Source organism: Canis lupus, chromosome 15, assembly GCF_048164855.1.
Source record: "Canis lupus baileyi chromosome 15, mCanLup2.hap1, whole genome shotgun sequence".
Taxonomy (NCBI): Eukaryota; Metazoa; Chordata; class Mammalia; order Carnivora; family Canidae; genus Canis; species Canis lupus.
In genome coordinates, this window is record NC_132852.1 from 23,303,925 (window position 1) to 23,325,886 (window position 21,962).

General features: G+C 34.0%; 1 long non-coding RNA gene across 1 annotated transcript in view; it reads left to right on the forward strand.

Annotated features, from left to right (window-relative positions):
* The first annotated feature begins 6,590 nt into the window (after positions 1-6,590).
* LOC140604745 (uncharacterized) overlaps positions 6,591-21,962 on the forward strand; it is a 108,252-nt gene continuing 92,880 nt past the window's right edge. The window contains exons 1-2 of the long non-coding RNA XR_012007560.1: positions 6,591-6,636; positions 8,681-8,745. This is a non-coding gene — a long non-coding RNA (uncharacterized lncRNA). The remainder of the gene's footprint in view (positions 6,637-8,680; positions 8,746-21,962) is intronic.

The following is a 21,962-nucleotide window of genomic DNA, read 5'->3' on the forward strand; positions in this document are numbered from 1 at the left end:
GGGATTAAATTTTCAGATACGCAGTTACTCCCTGTCTCTCCTCATAGCCATGGAAAAGCTGCAGTTACTCTGTCCAGGCTTGAGGTATTTTAACTTCTGTCTCTTTTTAAGAGGAAGAAGCTTCACTCATAAGCCATTCCTGCCCCCAAATCTTCCTTAGAGCTTTATTTTTCAGTAATAAGTCAAATCTACCTTTCTTCTTATATCAGACCCTCTCAGGATGGACTTCTTTTTTTTTTTTAATTTTTATTTATTTATTTATCATAGTCACAGAGAGAGAGAGAGGCAGAGACACAGGCAGAGGGAGAAGCAGGCTCCATGCACCGGGAGCCCGACGTGGGACTCGATCCCAGGTCTCCAGGATCGCGCCCTGGGCCAAAGGCAGGCGCTAAACCGCTGCGCCACCCAGGGATCCCTCAGGATGGACTTCTAATTATGTAGAAAGAAACAATATTGGGATACTACCATGTAGGATAAAGGGAAACATGGGAATGGCTGTTGGGCAAAAAATGAAGAGTATGTCCTACATTTCTTCTTTTAAAAACTTAAAAGAGAATCACCTGAGTGCCTCAGTCGATTAAGTGTCTGACTATTGGTTTGGTTCAGGTCATAATTTCAGGGTCTTGAAATTAAGCCCTGAATCTGCCTCTGCACTCAGCAGGGGGTCTGCTTGAGAGTCTTTCCCCTTCCCTCTCCCTCTCTCCCTCCCCCTCTACTTCTTCCCCTCCCCTCACTCATGAGCTCTCTTTCAAATAAGTAAGTAAATAAATAAAATCTTTTAGAAATATTAAAAGAGCAAAAAAAGAAGCATATCTTTAACAGCAGAATAGAAAATGTTTAATATTGCATTTATGTGCTCATTCAAAAAATTAAGAATGACAATAAAATTGAATACCAGTGGGCTTCCAGAATGCTTACTGATTAATACCTGTGCACAGATATTTGCAAAGAATAGAAATTGCAATTAGGTAAAATTTACAGTTTTGCAAAGAAAAAGTAATGAAATAAAGCTTATTAAAGAAAATATCATAGATCACTTAAATATAAAAATAAATATATTTTAAGTTGATTTGTATCTAGTTCTCTTATATTTAATCACAGGATTGTTTTTCACTTGAAAAGGAAGCTAAATCTAAGGTATCACATCTTATTGACCTTTCATAGCTATAGTTTCTGAAATAAAATGGGCCCCATTCTTAAATCATTATAGTAGAAATGTAATCATAGTTTCCCTTAAACTGTCTCTAAAAGTTCCATAACATGCAATCTATCTTTTAAATTTGAAGTTATTGACAGTTGAATACTAGACAATAGGGCCCACAAGATCTGCTTAAATGTTTATAAATCGCAGTAGCTAAAAAGTGAGTTTTCAAAGTTAATATTTTGGGCAAAATCATACCTGTAATTTGTAATTAGCAACACTTTTGTTACTCTTTTCCTATTACCTCTCATGCTTAACACAAACTATGTAATTTTCTCCCATTTTCTCTAGTCAACTATTATACTATTGATGCAAAACTAACTCTCAATAAGTATAAAGATTCTAGGTATATTGTAAATGCCCAAATTTACTTTTTGACTGCTTGGTAAAAAATACTAGGAGCCTGTACATAAACAAAAGCCAAAAGCTACATGAAGAGTCTTTATGTCCCAGAACATGATGTCTAGCATAAGCTAATAAGTAAGCAAATGTTTCCTGAATAAAAAGTAAGTAAATGAATGATCTAATTTCAAACCTGGAAGGAAAGGAATTCTGTGTAAAATTTATCTTTCAAATAGTTTGAAGATTATCTCCCCTTACCAGTAATTTTATGAAATAATTAATATTTTCATTGTGAGATGTTTAATATAATTTAAAAAACCAGATGACTCATACATAGACAATGGAGACAAGAAAGAGAAGGTAAGGACATTAAACAATGAGGGTACCTGAATATGGCCTCAATAATAATCTATTAGGAGATGGAAAAATATAACCAAGTTATAATGAAGTAACATTATTTTACAGTATATTATATTTCTATCCAGTACTTGAAGAGATCACCATCTTTTTTCAAAATTTTCAACCCAAACAAGTATCTATCAACATACTATTTTCTAAGAAGATATTTTAATTTTCAACTGATCAGCATTCCCTTGATCAATGAACAAATCCTTACTCACTAGAGATGATTAGACAAATGATTGCTCTTTAGACTTCAATAATTATCAATAGTGACTGTTTTAGAAGGTGTATACTTAAGAAAATATGTTCTATCTCTGACTTGGAGATTTTTCTAAATTTTTTCCCTTGAAAACAAAATAAATGATTAAATTTATTACTTTTACTGGCTTCTCTTACTATGATTTATTATATTTCTTTAAGCAGCTCTATAAAGTTTAGGAGCCTATCAGTGATAGATACAGAAGAAATGCCCACTAATTGAAAGGAGACCAGTGTAAATCTGTTAATTCTATATGTTTGGCTTCATATTCTAGTTAACAGATAAGGAATACTAATTAGTAAAAAGAAAAGTTAGAGTGGAAAATGTGTCAAAATATGGAGAAAGCAATGAGGCAATTCGTGTAATTATTCCCCCAGTATCCTTTCTCTTCTTGTCTTGAAAGAGAAGTGTTGGTTGGGTCCATGTCCAACTAACTAAAGAATGGGTTTCTCAGTCTTCCTGGTACCCAGATTTGGTAATGGTATTTGGTTGAAAACAATAGGATATTAACTGAAGTGATAGGTATGACTGTTAGAATGTGCATGCCCCTTTCCTTTCTCTTCTAACTTCTTGCATGACTAAGATCCTACTCACAATGCTACTTAGATCATTAGTAGAAGCTAATTTGAGGATGGAAGGTACTTAATTCTACACTAGAGTCACCATATTGGCCCTTAAAGATGATTTCTGTGTGGATATTTTGTGTGAGAGAAATTAACTTCTCTGCTGCTTGAGTCAATATTATTTTGGACTTTGTCTTATTTTAACTGAAGGAAAAGCTTTAAAAATGATGCTTTTACTGTATTTATAGAGCATGTATGTTGGCGTATGAAGTTATTGTAGTCAGAAGCTATCATTAACAAAGTTGCAGATCTTCTATTTTTTAAAGATTTTATTTATTTATTCACGAGAGACACAGAGAGAGAGGCAGAGACATAGGCAGAGGAAGAAGCAGATTCCTCACAGGAAGCCTGATGCGAACTTGATCCCTATGGCCATTACTAATCCTTCAGTAGAAGCCTTTAGGAGCACCCAGTAGAAGACTGACCTCAGGTCCCATCCTTCCCCTATTCCATTCTCCTAATCCTGATGTTTCAAATATATAATTTTGTCTCAGAGAGTACATTGGGAAATTTATCTAGTCCCTAATTAAGATTGCTGCTATGATTATGTTGTTCCTAAATTCTGAAATCAGTTTTCCATTTTACATGTAGCAGGAGGACATTTGCTTGTGGACCTAAATTAATGCACTCTAGGAGATAAACAAGACTTTTTTTTTTTTTTAAAGATTATTTATTTGAGACACAGAGAGAGAGAGAAACAGGCAGAGGGAGAAGCAGGCTCCATGCAGGGAGCCTGACGTGGGACTCGATCCCGGGTCTCCAGGATCACGCCCCGGGCGGAAGGCAGCGCTAAACCGCTAGGCCACTGGGGCTGCCCGATAAAGAAGACTTTGCCAGGACAAGGTGACTTTAGACCTAATTGCCCTTAGACTCTCCAAGTCTTGGTATCCATTTGTTAGTCAGGGGCCAGGCAGGAAAGAGATAATACACTATTGGACTTTTGATGAGAATTTAGCAAAAAGACTATTTAAAGGGGACTTATGAGAGATGTTTGGCCCAGAGGAAGAATCAACATTATCAAATACTATGGTAATGGATCCATGCTGCTACTTCTAGAACACCAGAGCAGAAAGGGAGTGAATGAAGAAATGCCTGCCTTCTCTCCTCTCTTATCCTATAATCTCATGATTCTCATTGCCTGAACCTACTGAAGAGAGCTAGGGGGATGAAATCCTGGGAGCCAGCCTCTAGAAAAATAGAGCAGGAAACAATAAATAAATTTAAAAAAATAAAGAGGCAAAAAGTGATTGGAGGATGGCAAATAAAGAATAGTGAGCAACTGAGTTCTCAACACAACTCCCCAAATTTGATCCTGTGACTAAGAACAAAGTGGTTTTGTTTTGTTTTGTTTTAGGTGGCCTTTCTTACTTTGAAGATAGGTAGATGCACTTGTTTTAGCTTTCAGACTAGTCAGTCTGATGCTGATACTTGATACTGATACTGATGCTTGTGACATAACTAGAAATGACACATATTTTATTTGCGTTTAACTTTTAAATATGATTAAATTTTTGAAGGTTTAGGTAATCTCTGGTGAGTTGGGTTTGGGTTCCTATCAAAAGTCATATGGATGAAGGCATATATAACAGTTTAGTGTTTTATTTCACTTGAAATGATGAAGCATTACAATTTCTTTTTATGAACTAGCATGCTAAGAAGAATAAAAGAGTTTAAAGATGATTGTCTCTCAGAAAATATATAAAATGTGTAATTGGAATGCACTATTGAAATGGAAGATGAAAATAAATAAAACATATATTTTCAGCACTATAAAAGCTAACTGTGTATTCATTCTAACTTTAAGCATCTAAATAGATTATGTTCATTGTTCTTTCTTATAGCAATTTGTTCTTCTGTTTGCTTTACATGGGCCATTATTACTCTGCACAATATACAGTAATTATACTTGATCCCAGGAAATATTTTCAAATAATAAATGCTAGCTAGTAAAGTTAATTTTCATGAAGTGTGCCTAGATTTTGTGAGAAGAGACTGCATTTTGTAACTAAAATATCATAATAATGTCCATTAAAGCAAGCTCTCCTTTATTGAGAATTGTAATCACTAGTAAAAATAAATAGGAAAACGTCTTGGCATATTTTATTCTATATTTTCATAAGAAACATAGATGAAAAGTAAACAAGCAGATATTAGTGATTTTTTCTTCCCCAAATGGCAATTTAAAGAATGTGCCATAGGATCATTTTGGATTAAAATCAACCCTCTGAAACTCTTTCATCCAATTAGAGTCCACTAATCACCTATATAAGAAATAACCCAAGAACAAAACAAGATCATGTGCCATCTCTTCATTTTCTAAGGTTTAGAATATTAACTTAGTATAATCATTTCTAATACAGTGTATTCTTTTTAGTTTGATGACATCAATTTCATATAATCCTTTGTCAATCTAAAAATTAAAGATTTTTTTCACATCTGGATAAACATTTATGAAATTCCAGGTGTACATATCAAATTTTATTTGATAATGAAACATTATCATTTTGTAGATAGAGGTCTACTTTAAGATTTTGCTGTTCCATCATTTTAGAATGAGTAATGTGGTTTCCTCATTATTTTTTTAAGAAATATACTTGGGATATTTTCAGGCAAGGGGGAAACAAAGCAAAGATAGGCCTTTGGGACTATACTGAAATAACAAGCTTTTGAACAGCAAAGGAAACCATCAACAAAACAAAAAGACAACCTATTGAGTTGAAGAAGATATTTGCAAATGTTATATTTCTAATAAGGGGTTAATATCCAAAAGAACTTCTACAACTCAACACCAAATAACAACAACAACAATTATATTCTGAATAAAATGGGCAGAAGAACTGAGTAAGCAGTTTTCCAAACACACACACACACACACACACACACACACACACAGATGGTGAGCAGACACATGAAAAGGTGTTCAACATCACTAAACATCAGGAAAATACAAATGAAAACCACAATGAGATATTACCTTACAGATGCCACTATGGCTGTTATCAAAAAGACAAGAAATAACAAGTGTTGGTAAGGATAAGGAGAAAAGGGAACCCTCATGCACTGTTGGTGGATATATAAATTGGTGCAGCCACTGTGAAAAAATAGTATGGAAGTTCCTCAAAAAAATTAAAAATAGAATTACCATGTGATCCAGTCATTCCACTTCTAGGTGTTTACCCAAAGAATATGAAAACACTAATTTGAAAAGGAATATAGACTTTTCTTTTAGGTTTTTATTTATTTATTTGAGAGAAAAAGAGCATAAGCCAGGGGTTAGGGCACAGGGAGGAGCAAACTTCGGGCTGAGCAGGGAGTCCCGCAAAAGGCTTAATCCCAGGACCCTGAGACCATGACCGGAGCTGAAAGATGCTTAACTGACTGAGCCACCTAGGCACCCCAAGAAATATGCACTTCTATGTTATTGCAGCATTATGGTTAAGCTATGGGAGCAACTTAAGTGTCCATTGTTAGATGAGTGAATGAAGAAGATTTGGTTTATATGAAAAAAGAATGAAATCTTACCATTTTTGACAACACGGATGGACCTAGAGTGTTTAATACTGGGTGAAATAAGACAGACGAAAACAAATATATGGGAGTAAAATATACCAAGATGTTTTCATATTTATATTTACTAGTGATTATGATTCTAAATAAAGGAGAGCTTACTTTAATGGACATTATGAAAAAAAATAATGGACATTATGACCATACTTAGTCACAAAGGGTTGGGGGATGGGCTATATAAGAGAAGGAGAGTGGAGGGATAGACCTCCAGTTATGGGATGAATAAATCACAGGGATGAAAGGTACAGTGCAGGGAATGTAGTCAATAGTATTGTAATAGCGTTGTGGTGACAGATGGTAGCTTCACTGTGGTACACAGCATAACATAGAATTGAATCACTGTGGTACACCTGAACTAATATAACGTGTGTCAACTATACTTCAAAAAAATATTACCAAAAAAAGTGTTCTTGGAATAGAGAATCAATAAGTTATGTACCATACTGTGACTTACCTACTCCCCTTTGACAACTTTTTGCCATTACCTGGGATATAGCAGAAGTTCAAAAATTGGAAGTATTAGATGCAGTTATCAGGAGAGCGAAGAAACAAAATGCAGCTCTTTGAATAATCCTATTTTATTTTTTCTTCTAAATCCAAATATTGGTATAGGAGAGCTTGGTTCTTGTCTTATGGAGTCGAAGAATGAATATAGCAGACAACAGAGAGTGAGCAAAGTGATAGAAGTTTACTAAGCAGAGATACAGAGAAAGCTCTCAGAAGTGAGAGGGGTCCCAGCAGGGTTGCCACTGAGGGCTTTTATGATGCCTTTTATAGGAAACTGACCAGGAAAAAAAAAAAAAAAAAAAAAAGGAAACTGACCAGGGAACTTGATTAATTTCTTGTCAATGTCAGGGTGGATTTGTAAATATCATCTCTATATTTAGAACAAACATGGTGGACTTGTAACTATCATAATAACAAACAAGATGTTTTTGTAAATATTATGAACCCAAACAAGATGTTCCCTTCTCTCTGGTTATATCTCCTCCATAATATTTCTCTATATCTAGGATTTCTGTGAGCCTCATCAGGTAACCCATGGCCTTGAGATTCTTGTGGCCTCTTGGTTTGAGCAGGGACTATTGATAACCCCTTAATGACATGTTTCTGTGATTATTTAGTAGCCATTAAGGGGAGATAATCCCTAACATTTTTGGAGCTAGGGAGCCAGGTTTATTTTTTCCTGTTTTTACTGTCTTATCTCTGTTTTCTTGAGATGGGTAGGAGCTTGCCTCTGGAGCTTTTCCCTTACCTTTCCCAGCCTAACCCCATCTGCCCCTAACTCATTCCTACATCAATATAATGCTTTATCTTACAGATGTTTGTCTATCCTTCATTTTGCAGTCATGAATCATACACAGATGCATATATACATCTGTAAAGATCCTTACCTCACGTAATAGCTGTTTATTTAATGACTTATTGTCTGAACAGTTCTTGTAAAGTTACCTGCTTTTGAATGACATTTTATTTTCAGCTTATCAAAATTTTCACTATAATATACATTTAATAACTCTATTTTAAGGAGTTATATTTCAACATTATAGGTTGTAGGCAAATATACACTCACCAATTTACTCAATGCTCTGGTTTCTAATAAGAAAATACCACATGAAACAAATCTGCATTTCACACTATTTGTATGAACCAGATTTTTTTTTCTTTGTGAAATGTATGCTGGAAAGACTTCTCAGTCTGATGGGCACAGGCAATTTTTTAAAATCTTTCTCATATTTAGTCTTAATTTGGCCCTTTGGAATTTTTCTGTGCTATATCTTTATTCTTAAGTATAGTCTGAATACAAGATAATTATAAACTCTGAAAGAGTTGAAAATTGGTGAAGAAAAAACATAGAAGGTAAAAAAGAATACATACAATAAAGCTTCATTCTATTTTATGTAAAAACTATTTACTTTCAAATTGTTATTTATCACATAACTTGTTTTCATTATTCAATGGACATTTTTTTCCTCTGTGAAAATTGGGTATTTTGGATTGAAATGAAGTATAGCATAATTTTTCTCCATTAAGATTAATGGAAAAATTTTTTACTTAATGACTTTTTATTAAGTGGCATTATTTTCAGGAATAAGTCAGTGTTGTTAATCAAGAGATAGATCTGTATGTATGAGAAAGTAAACTTATCTTCATGTGAATATATATACTACTTAATCTTTTATTGTTTTAGTTTACTATGAACCAAGGTTCATATGCTGGCCTTCTGTTTTGCTCAAAATGTGCCTTTTGCATCTATGCTAAATTTCTGACCACTTTCATTCCTAGATCAGAGTGAGTATTGCTTTTCATCAAAGACAACAAACAGAGCAGAAAAAAAGAGCAGATGTCAGGTAATTTTTGCACTAAGTCTTACTTTCAGGACATGTTTTTGAGTCCCCAAACATATAATACTGCAAATATTATTTCACAAAGGAGCTTATCAAGTCAGTTTGTTCATTTAACTGAAACATCTCCAATAGCTTTGCATTATGGTTTTGGAATAGCCCATGAGAAAGATAAATAAAAAATTATTTATATATTTGTGTAAGACAATGGCTTTCTGAAGCTTTGGAATACTAAGTAAACCAGGAAGTATAATGTGTGGAATATATCCCTATTTTTAGTGACATCAGAACTTTAGTCCTGCTGGACTGGAGGCTAATGGTTTTTCCTTGTGATTTTTTTTTTTTTTTTTTTGGTTTTTCCTTGTGATTATGACAAGGGTTATTTTTCATGAAATGACTTGTGTAAAGGCCAGCTTGAATGGAATGATCAGAGAGCTCTGGAAAAGTGATCTCTGTGATCACTTTTAATTTTTTTTTATATCATGTAGGAAAAAATGTATAAATTATTTAGCTAGCATATTACACAGAATATTTTGATTAAAATTTTGGTACTGGGTGGGAGTTGGTATGTCCAATGGCCTGTATTGTCTGGTATGAATAGTCCAGTTGTTTCACAACTTCACAGGGCTGCTGTAATATAAGGCACAGTTTACCTCAATCTTTCTTCCTAACTTGTCTCATTTTGTCTGAGTAAAGTACCTTTACTTGGTCCTGCTAATGATCAGATTATGTGCTTTTCAAATCTGTTTTTATTTTGCCACTTATTCTTGATTTCTTGCCATTCTTCTTAGCTTAATTATGTAGAATTATTTTGTTCAGGAGGTCTGGTTTGCTTTAGGGCTGTCCTCAAACAATACTCATTTTCTTTTTCAGTCATAAGTTATTTCCAAAAACAATGATTGTATACACTTTGCACCATTTAGATAGCAGAATAATGTTATTTCATAGCATGGATTGTGAACTGTTCACATTACTGAAACAATTAATTTCTTGTCATTTTTGGTTTCTTGATTTGCAGTTAGTAGGATATCTTGGGATCATGAGAACTTTTAAATGCTTTTGGGTGACTGCATATATATATATATATGTCAAAACTATGAAATACTGTGGAATAATATCTGAAGATATTAAAATGATATAAAATATGTCATCTTAATTTTTTTTCTTTTATAATTTTGTTTTCAGATTGAGTTAGGGCAAAGAGGCTTAATGAAGAGATAATTCACTGTTCACACACATTTCTCATTCCCTGTACCTGAAAAAAAAAAAAAATCAGCTAAGATTACCTTTCACTGTTGCATTACTTGATCTTTGGATTATAGATTAAAATTATTTTTTCTTAAACAGACTATTATTTAAGTGGTATCTATAGACATTTTAAAAATTTACTCTCTTTAGGTTTATTTTTTTTTCCTCAGTGTGTGTTCTCAGCAAAACAAAACAAAATAATCATATTTTTATGTCTATGGCTATAATTTTCAATTCCTTAGTTCATAAAATTAACAGAAGAAAGAAAATATCACACTGTATCCAAATTTCAGAACAATATCTAAAAGTTTTATTGTATCATTTCTAAAATGACTTCACCATGTTTACCATTAATGTGAGATCTCCTTATTAAAAATACGTAATATTTACTAGAAAGGGTTTTCTTTGTATTTAAGGATACTATCATTTGTGGAAAACTTGTGTGCTTCCGTCTATATTTTCCATCTCTTCATTTCATACCCTGGGCCATGCTTTATAATCACTGTCTTGGGGACTTGGGTGAATAGAATTGCAGAGGTATCTGGAGTCAAAGGATTTCCCAGTCTTTGGTTAAAACTCCACCCCTTGACATGTTTCCAGCCGGATGTCATGCAAGTGTAAGAGAGAAGGAAAGTGCTTTAAAGAGGTTCCTTGGCAGGAAGAGGAGATCCCCATTGGCTGGGGAGAAAAGTGTCCTAGGGAAATGTCAGGGAATGCAAATGGGGATTGGTTGTAGGGAGCTCCTGGTGAGGCTGGCTCCTAAACACAGGCTAATGCTGTAGTAAGTGGTAGTATCTTCCATTGCAATAGCTGTAGGGAACACTTGAGAAAGCTGGGCCTTAGGCTGTAGTGGGAGGTTCTCAGCTTCCACAAGTACTTGACATGAAAGCCAGAGAGCCTATCCCAAAGCATCCACATAGTCTGATACCAGGGTGTCGTGGATAACCAGGACAGGGTGATGACATAAGTGGAAAGACCTCATCTCCTGTTTTTAGGCCATAGAACAAAGCAATGTATTTTGTCAGAACCTAGCCTAAACTTACATCCATTGGTGTGTGTATATTATACATTTTAGATTTTTACATTTCTTTGAATATTGACCTTTGCTATTTCATTATTTCCTTTTTAAAAAATCAATCAGTTTATGGGTCTATCAAATATTGCAGATTTCTCCCACTGTTTTCCATTAAAAGAAGACTACTTATAATGCCTCCAATTGTAAGATTAAATGTTTATAATTCTCCTTGTCAGTAGCTGATATGTCAATATTATGTCAAAACAAGGCCTCATATTCCAAAATGGTATTAGTCTTGGAAAATCTCTAGATTACTTGTTGATTAGTTTCCCAGCTATAGCAGGTGAGGTCAGGTTTCAGCAACTCCTTCTAGAATGTGTTGTAGCCCACTTGCTGCATTGGCTCTTCTTCCCCTATCCAACAGCTGTTGTGAGAGGAACAATCCCCTACATCCCCTTCCAGGGCATAACTTTAACTATCAGGGCACACTGACATGCCTTTTATTTGTCATGTGGGGGATGCCTGAGTGGTTCAGTTGGTTAAGTGGCTGGCTTTTGATTTTGGCAGGTCATAATCTCAGGGTCCTGGGATTTAGCGCCATGTCAGACCGCGTGCTCAGCCAGGAAGTCTGGTTGTGGATTCTCTCCCGTTCTCTCCCTCTGCTCCTCCCTGTATGCTCTCATAAATAAATAAATAAATAAATAAATAAATAAATAAATAAATAAATAGGATTTTTATGTGTCATGTTGAGTTTCCTTTATTCTAGAGGTGTGTGCTCATGATTCTATATTGGTATTTGATTTCAACTATAGCTTACATTTGTTTTTTTCTTGATTCTTAAAAAATATTTTATTTATTTATTTGAGAGAGAGAGCGAGAGAGTGTGCAAGCCAGGAGAAGGGACAGACAGAAAGAAGGAGACTCCTTGTTGAGCAGGATGCTGACTGGGGGCTCCATCCCAGGGTCCTGGGATCATAACCTGAGCTGAAGCCAGACATATTACCAACTGAGCTACTCAGGCACCCCTATAGCTTCTTTTGATTTTTTTAATTTATTTTTTATTGGTGTTCAACTTGCCAACATATAGAATAACACCCAGTGCTCATCCCGTCAAGTGCCCACCTCAGTGCACGTGGAATCAGAAAAGACCCCGAATAGCCAGGGGAATTTTAAAAAAGAAAACCATAGCTGGGGGCATCACAATGCCAGATTTCAGGTTGTACTACAAAGCTGTGGACAGCTTCTTTAGATTTAATAAAGTTTTTAAAGAACTTCGAATTTGCTATCTCTGGGAAGGTAAATAATTACCTCTAAATTATTCCCTAGAGTAAGTCTTACAGTACTTATTTTTTAAAGATTTTTATTTATTTATTCGGACAGACAGAGAGAGAGAGAGAGAGAGGCAGAGACACAGGCAGAGGGAGAAGCAGGCTCCATGCAGGGAGCTCCACGTGAGACTCGATCCTGGGTCTCCAGGATCATGCCCTGGGCTGAAGGTGGCGCTAAACTGCTGAGCCTCCTGGGCTGCCCAAGTCTCACAGTTCTTAAACAGCTGTTAATAAGTGGTTTCTTTTGATAATGTTTGTTTACCTGTGGAAGTTTGTAAAGAGAAAAATGTTTTATATTTGTAGTTCTTTCACAGTATATTTTTCAACCATTTGCCTTAAATTGTTGGCTAATAGTTTAGTGAGATCACATAATAATTCTATGAAATATTACTTTGGAATTTCTGTGATGCTTTTAGCATAAATCTAATAGGTTTCAAAGTTATTCTTTAGAAACTTGGTTTACTTATATATTATCTTTTTTAAACATGGCTATTTTTTGAGACATTTCAATTATACTGTTTTGACACCAAATGCCGAATATTTATAGATGTGAACTACATAAGAAATCAATGTCTTTGAAGTTGAAAATAGAACATATTGTACACAAAATAAAGAAAAAAGAAAGATAATAAAATTTTATGGCTAAGAAAGAGAGAACTCATGGCTGTAGATTCCATGGGCACATCACCAGAGAGGAATTTTCATGGTACGGTGCAGAAGGTGCCAACAGAAAGTGTTTCTTTTCATTTAACAGAACTTTTAAATTAAGCTTTGAGAGTTTGATATGTAGGAACTTTCACTAAACTAAAATTTTGATAGCTTATTCATTGTAGTGTGGATAGTAAGAAAATGTTTAATATGTAATTATAGAATTTCTTCCTTTTGTTATTCATTTAAAAATAATTTTCAAAATTCATACGGACAGTAAATTTTAGTAAATTTAAATTCTTCATCTTGGTATTTAATGCTGTCCATGAAAAAGCCTCATATGATCTTTCTATTGTTTCCTACAATTAGCCCATCTTCTTTTGGGCATCACTATTTTCTGTTCCTGACATGGTTCTCCTCTTTTTTAACTTTATTCCTTGCCTTTGCAGTCTTGCTTACTTGGAAGTCATTTTCTTCCTCTTTTCATCTAAATTCTGCCTGTGAATCAACCTTATTTCATAGGCTGTAGATAGATTGAAGCCCGATGTTATGTTAACTTCCTACTTTCTTACTGCACCTACCCTACTTGACCTAGTGGTTTAGTTATTGATGAGTTTTGCTAGTCCTGCTGCTAGACTTCAGGATGAGGACAATGTCTTACTCAGCTGTGACTACCACAGCACTCACATCGTGTTCTGCACTTTTATGCATTGAATTAGATCTGTTTGTAAAATATGCAGCATGACTAATGATGGCCTGTAATTGAAGTGAAGACTAAAAAGAATATTTAAATAAAATGTCTATTCATTAGGAAATTGAGTCTGTGAAAAAAATAAAAACGCCACCTAATAATTGTCTAGTCATCATTATAAATTTACAAGTCATGAAAATTAGGGAATGTTCTGTGTACTTCCAAGGGCTAGTTTCAAATGAATCTCCAAGAATACCAAGAAAATGAGTCTTAAGGGGCCCCTGGGGACTCAGTTGGTTTAAGCATCTGCCATCAACTCAGGTCATGATCCCAGGGTCCTGGGACAGAGTCCCACTTGCGCTTCTTGCTCCTCAGGGAGTCTGCTTCTCCCTCTCCCTCTGCTCTTCCCCCCTGCTCATTTTCCTTCTCTTTCTCAAATAAGTAAAATCTTTTAAAAAATGAGTTTTAAGAAAAAATACATATCTAAAATTTTATTTTCTTTCAGTTTTATTGATATGACTGAAAAAAAATGAATATATTTAAGACGTATAATGTGATACTTAGTTATGCATATATATTGTGAAGTGATTGAGTTAATTAACATGTCACCTCACATAGTGACCAGTTTTTGGTTTTTCTTTTTCTTTTTCTTTTTCTTTTTCTTTTCTTTTCTTTTCTTTTCTTTTCTTTTTTCTTTTCTTCTTTTCTTTTCTTTTCTTTTCTTTCTTTTCTTTTCTTTTCTTCTTTCTTTCTTTTTTTTTTTTTTTTTTTACAGATCTTATTCATTATTTGTTCATGAGAGACATAGAAAGAGGCAGAGACACAGGCAGAGGAAGAAGCAGGCTCCCTACAGGGAACCAGATGTAGGACTCAATCCCAGGACCCCAGAATCATGACCTGAGCCAAAGGCAGACATTCAACCACAGAGCCACCTGGGTGCCCCAGTTACCAGGTTTTTTTTTTGTGTGTGTGTTCAGAACACTTGAGATCTACTCTCAGCAAATTTCAAATATATAGTACCTTATTATTAACTAGAGTCATCATTCTGTACTTTGGGTCTCCAGAATTTATTCATCTTAGAACAGAATTTATTCATCTTAGAACTCTAACCATGAGTTCAACTATTTTAGGTTCCATATAGAAGTGATACATGCAGCATCGTCTTTTGTGTCTGACTTATTTCACGTAGCATAATGTCCTCCAGATTCATACATGTTGCAAATGACAATTTCCTTTTTTAAAAAAGGCTGGATAGTATTCCATTCTCTCTCTCTCTCTTTCTCTCTCTCTCTCTTTATTGCCTTTTCTTTATCTATTCATCTGTTGATTAGCAGTTAGTTTCCATGTCTTGGCTACTATGAATAATGCTGTAGTGAACATGGGAGAACAGATATCTCTTTGATATTTTATTTCCTTTGGACATATAACTAGAAGTGAGATTGGTGGATGATATAATAGTTCTTCTTTTAACTTTTTGAGAAAGCTCTATACTGTTTCCCATACAACTGGCTGTACCAATTTACAGTCCCACCAACAGTATATGAGAACTCACTTTTCTCTACATCCTTGCCAACACTTGTTATTTCTTCACTGGTTGGTCATAGCCATCCTAACAAGCGTAAGGACAGCTCATTGTGCTTTAGATTTGCATGTCCCTGATTAATAGTGATATTGAACTTCATTTATATACCGGTTGGACATTTGTATGTCTTCTTTGGAAACATGTCTATTTAGATATTTCACCTGTTTTTAAATAGGGTTATTTATTTATTTATTTAGTTAGTTAGTTATTTATTTATTTAGCTATTGCATTGTATAAGTTCCTTATATAGTTTGGATATTAACCCATTATCAGATAGGTGATTTACAAATATTTTCTTCTTTTCTGTGGTTTGTTCATTTTGTCACTTGTTTCCTTTGCTGTGTAAAAACTCCTCAGCTTGTTATAGTCCCACTTGTTTATATTTGCTTGTGTTGCCTATGTTTTTGGTGTCCAGTCCAAAAAATTGCTGTCAAGACCAATGTCAAGGATGTTTCCTCCTGTGTTTTCTATTAGAAATTTTCAGGTTTCGGATTTTATACTTAAGTCTTTTTCAATTTGATTGTAAGCTAAGGGTCCAATTTTATTATTTTGTAAATGGAAATCCAGTTTTCTTGATACAGTTTGCTGAAGAGACTATTCTTTCCTGGTGTGCATTCTTGGCTCCCTGGTTGAAAATTAGTTGAGTGTAAATGTATATGCATGGATTTATTTCTGGGCTCTCTATTCCTTCTCATTGCATTTTAAGAGCTTTGGTTTATAAACCACTTTGTGAAGACATACTACATATGACAAATCACAGGACATTTCTCTATTTATCATCCAATGAAAGAGATTCATACAAGAGTTCCTGACATTTAGAGAGTCCTACTTATGTGCCAGGTACATGTGCTTAATAGATATTGTCTCATTTAATCACTACAGAAACATTAACTGATACTAACATCCTCTGTTCCAAAGACAAGAAAACTGAGACTTAGACCCATTAAAATATTTGCTCAAGGTCACACAAATAGTAAGTGCAGCTTATGGCAACAAGCCTGAGGTGTGAAGCCTTAGATTTACAACTTTCTTCTTGAGGCTGCATACAATCTCTTACATTCCAATAAGGAAAAATTAGTTGACCATTTTTTCTACTTTTGAATGTTGTAATGAGTAAATCACAATATTTTAATCTCATCACAATGACTTCTTTGACTTTAAGTGCTAATAATCAGCTTTTAGTAATAAGTAATTCCTTTCCTTTTTATGTACACACCTTAGCAATAAAACCATCCATTGATTTACTGGTGTGAAGAATTTAAGTAAAATCTATGTCTGTGATATTGAATGATTTTAAAAAGTATCCACTTTTGCCAAATGCTATGAAGAGATAAAGCACACACTTAAAATGCTTCAACACTTTTCAATAAAGGTAAACTTCTATTTTAGGAAGATTAAAAAAAGATCTTCAAGACTGAGTGTTTTCATCAGGGATGGGCACTCCCTTTGAGATTTGGTAGAGAGTTTTTTGATGTTTCATTAGCTACACATATAGATGAGTTATACACATAAGTTGGGGGAGATCTGTGGATTTTGTTTTAATATTTTTTGAATTATTATTCTGAAACTTAGAGAAGTTAAATGGTTTGCTCAATGTAGTCTATTTTCCACTAATCATATACATAAAATGTTTAGTTTCTATTTTATAAAAAAGGTACAGTAAAAAAAAAAAGGTTTTTCCTTTACACTAAGCACAATTTAATGTTGAATAATTCTATTTTAGTTAACTGAATTTTGCAATTTGTTCCATGTAGCAGTTGGCTTTTCTAAAACAGACACTTCCATTTTGAAGATATTAGTTCTCTTTCCTGCAACAAAGAATATGCAAGTAATCAAGATCCTCTTTTTTCACTGGAGTTGAAAAACACACTGTTCAATTGATTTGGCTATCAGGACATCTTTGAACATAGATGGAACTGAATAAAGGTTTTATCAAGGGTCTCCACAACTAAGACCAAAATACGGTTTTTGACACATATGCAATAGCAGATTGCAGATAAAGCCCCTACAGCAGGCTTAGGGTTTGCCTTTATGAAGAAAGATGATCAAGGGCTAAAACAAGATTATAAGGAAAAATTCAAATTGAAATCAGAAGAACTTGTAACTGATAGGAATAATGTTTTTTGTGATTATTTGAAAAAATGAAATTTGAACTTAATAGAACTCTTACCTGATACCCAATTGGATCAGCAACTAAAAAGAGAAATAACTTTCACAGGTTGGATAATTATCAGAGTACAGAGGCCCTGAAAAGCTGGTGTCCTTTCAGTTGGTGCTTTGTCCATTATGAGATCAACCCGTCATCTTATTTGCCTGATAAAATTGGATGAAATGCAGTAAAACATTTTAAATGTAAAGGGTATTTATGTTTCTAGATTTGTTTTCAACTACTCAAGCATGAGGTACTCCTTCCTAAAGCTGAGCAGCTCTGCTGGAAATTGATAGTAGGTTCTCTTACATGCAAAAGCTCTTTTTGAGTTTAAACCTTTAAAATCGAATTCTTTGATTATTATAATGCAGGAAAGTTAATTACCTCAAAGATTACTTTATCTTTTTCCAATTAAAAGAGTAAGTAGCTGATAATGGTTGTGTCCCCAGAGTCATTTTCCTTATCTTCTAGGTAAAACTGGTTCTGTTGTTGCTGCTTTTGTTTTAAATTCTTATTCTTACCTTTTTAAAAATATTTTCAAGAACCTTATATTTTATTTGATGGTCTAAACATCAGCCAACACACTTTGGAGGTAGACTGCTCCAAATAATTGAAATTTTGTCATTTACATTTCCCCAAAATATCTCATGGAAAAACATTTCCCCAAAACATAATAGTACCTCTCTTTTAATTGGATTAAATGCATCATAAATGTTTTACATTTCTTAGGCCTTTCTTAATTTTGTAAAGTCCTACCAAAACTCTAGTTGATATTTTTTTTTTTTCTTATGGAGAACTTAGAAATGTTTTATGGACACCCTGTAAACCTATGTACTGAGATATTTAAAAGCTATGCAGTTAAAATTAAGGAACTATTGAAAATTTATTCTTTACGTAGCAATTTTCTAGTGGCTTTTAGAAAGGAACCAGTAGGAAAGTTGAAAACATAGGGTGCCAGAATGAAACGAGGTAATCCATGCAACGAAAGTCAGAAAGAAAACTTGAGTAACTATACTTATATTAGACAAAATAGACTTCAGAACAAAAACATAAAAAGAGATAGTACATAATGATAAAAGGTTCACTCTAACAAGAGGACATAACAATTACAAATATCTATGCACTCAACATAGAAGCACCTAAATATATAAAATGAATATTAACAGACATAAAGTGACAAATAGATAATACTACAATAAGGACTTTACACCCAACTGAAATGTTACACTTTATACCTAATACAATACAAGAGGACTTTAACACCCAACTTAAATTAATAGATAGATTATCCAGACAGAAAAATGAAACTATAGCTTTGAATGACACATTAGACCAGATAGACTTAGTCAAATACAGGACATTCCATCCCCCAAAGCAGAATACACATTCATTTTAAATGCACAGGGAACACTTTTGAAGATAGATCACATGCTAGGCCACAAAACAATTCTCAATAAATTTAAGAATATTGAAATCATATTAAATATTAAATATTAAATATTAAATATTTTTTTCCAACCACAAAAGTATGAAACTAGAAATCAATTACAAGAAAAAAAACTTGAAAAAAACACAAACATCATAGGCTAAACAACATGCTACTAAGCAACTACTGGGTCATTGAAGAAATCAGAGATAAAAAATACATGAAGAAATAACAAAAAATACACGGAGGCAAATGAAAATGAAAACACAACTGCAAAAGAAATTTTAAGGAAAGTTTATAGTGATATAGGCTTACCTCAAGAAACATGAAAGATCTCAGTGCCCCTGGGCACTTGGGTGGCTCAGTCAGTTAAGTGTCTGCCTTTGGCTCCAGGCATGATCCCAAAGTCCTGGATTAGAGCCCCATGTCAGACTTCCTGCTGAGCTTCTACCTCTCCTCCCCAGCTCATGTTCTCTATCACTATCTCTGAGTATCTCAAATAAATAAATAAAATATTTTTAAAAATAAAGAAGAGTTACTACTTATCCTTCTCAAACTATCCTAGAAAAATGGGAAAGGAATGAATATTTCCAAATTCATTCTATGAGGCCAGCATTACCCTGATACCAAAACCAGACAAAGACACTACAAAAAAAAAAAAAAAAAAAAAAAAGGAAATACAAACCAATATCCCTGATGAAGATAGATGCAAAAATCTTCAACAAAATATTACCAAACTGCGTTCAGTAATACATTAAAAAGATCATCAACCATGATCAAATAGGATTTTTTTTTCAAATTTTCATTTAAATTATAGTTAGTTAACATACAGTGCAATATTGTTTTCAAGAGTAGAATTTAGTGGTTCATCACTCATCACACCCAGTGCTGCTCATAACAAGTGGCCTCCTTAATACCCATCACCCATCTAGCCCATTCCGTACCTCCTTTCCTCCCTCCATCAACCCTCATTTTGTTCTCTATCAGTAAGAGACCGTCTCTCTTTTTCCTTTCTCCCATATGTCCAACTATTTTGTTTCTTAAAGTCCATATATGAGTGAAATTTTATGGTATTTGTCTTTCTCTGACTAACTTTGCTTGACTCCAGGGGTGCAAGGATGATTTACTATCCACAAATCAGTGTGATATACCACATAAACAAAATGAAGGGGAAAATTATATGATCATCTCAATAGATGCAGAAAAAGCATTTGATAAAATTCAACACCCATTCATGATAAAAATTCAATAAAGTAGGTTTAGAGAGAAGAAACTTCAACATAATAAAGATCATGTATGAAGAAGCCACTGTGAACATTATACTAAATGGTGAAATAGTGAAAGCTTTTCATCTACGATCAGGAACAAGACAAGAATGTCCTCTCTTGTCACTTTTATTCAACATAGTACTGGAAGTCCTAAGCATAGCAGACTATAAAAAGAAATAAAATACTTTCAAATTGGTAGGAAGTAAAACTGTCACTATTTACATGAATAGTGTATATAAGAAAATACCTAAAGACTCCATCAAAAAACTATTAGAACTAATAAGTGAATTTAGTAAAATTGCGGGATATGAAACCAATATACAGGAATCTGTTATTTTCTTGTTAACAAACTAGCAGAAAACAATTTTATTTATAATTGCATCAGAAAGAATAAAATATCTAGGAATAAGCTTAGCAAAGGAGATGAGAGACCTGTACTCTGAAAACTATGAGACTTTGTTGAAAAAAAAACTGAAGATGATACCAATAAATGGAAAGCTATATTGTGCTCATGAATTGGAAGAATTCATATTGTTCGTATGTCTGCATTACTCAGAGCAACCTACAGATTTAATGCAATTCCTATCAAAATACCAATAGTGTTTTTCACAGATGTAGAACAAATGTTAAAATTTATATGGAACTACAAAAGACCCTGAATAACCAAAGTAATATTGAGAAAGAAGGATAAAACCAGAGGTATTACAATTTCAGATTTCGAACTATACTACAAAGCTATAATAATCAAAATGGTATGGTACTGATACAAAAATAGACACGTAGACCAATGGAAGAGAATAGTGAGCCCAGAAATAAACCCATAGTTCCATGGCCAATTAATCTACAACAAAGGATGAATTGTCTATTTGTTTACACATTTTCCTGCTAGACTTCCTCAAGTCAGAAATATTACTTTTCTCTTTGTCTTTATATCATTGGGGAGGGGAGATAGTGTTTGCTATATAAATGACTGATGTACTGACTGAATAAACAAGTGGAAGCTCAAGATCAAAGGTGTCATTGGGCAGGAATGGGCCAATCATGATTTTATGATTTCCATAGATGTATAGAAGTCTCGGTGACCAGCAAACTTCAGATGTGGGACAGACACAGAGAAGATGGGTCAGAAGGCAGATCTATAATAATACTTATGGGACGAGTTGACTTCAGTTCAAATGGAGAAATTTGATTACTGGTTTGATTTGTTTTGAAATTTGGTTACTTCAAACTGAGGACTTTGATTACTGATCTTCATTTACTTATACTGACAGGGTTTTCCAGCTGCCATCTAAAACTTACCATGAATGAATAACCTCTCAGTTATCCAGCTCTAACTTTCTCGTTTAGCTGTTTCCTCTGGCCACAACAGTTTAAATACTTAAATGCAATATATTTTATTGGAAGTCATGTCTGTGATTGATTTTTTTTTTTTAAATTTTATTTATTTTTTCACGAGAGACACACACACACAGAGGCAGAGACACAGGCAGAGGAAGAAGCAGGTTCCATGCAGGGAGCCTGATGTGGGACTCGATGCTGGGACTCCAGGATCATGCCCTGGGCCGAAGGTAGGCGCTAAACCACTGAGCCACCCAGGGATCCCCACTGTGATCGAATTTAATAGCTTATTCTTTGCTAAGACAATGCGAAATAAGATATTGCAATCCTAGAAATGATGAACCATGAGATAGGATGTTAAGTTTTCCTCTTGACAATGAAACTTAGTTTACCATTTCCCTAAACCTCTGCTTACAAACATGTTATACATGTTTGGCTCCAGTAATAGGGAGACTTTTAGAGGTGAGAGAACATCCAAGATCAACATAACAAAAGTAGGCAGTTAAAGATAACTCTAAGCAAATAAATAA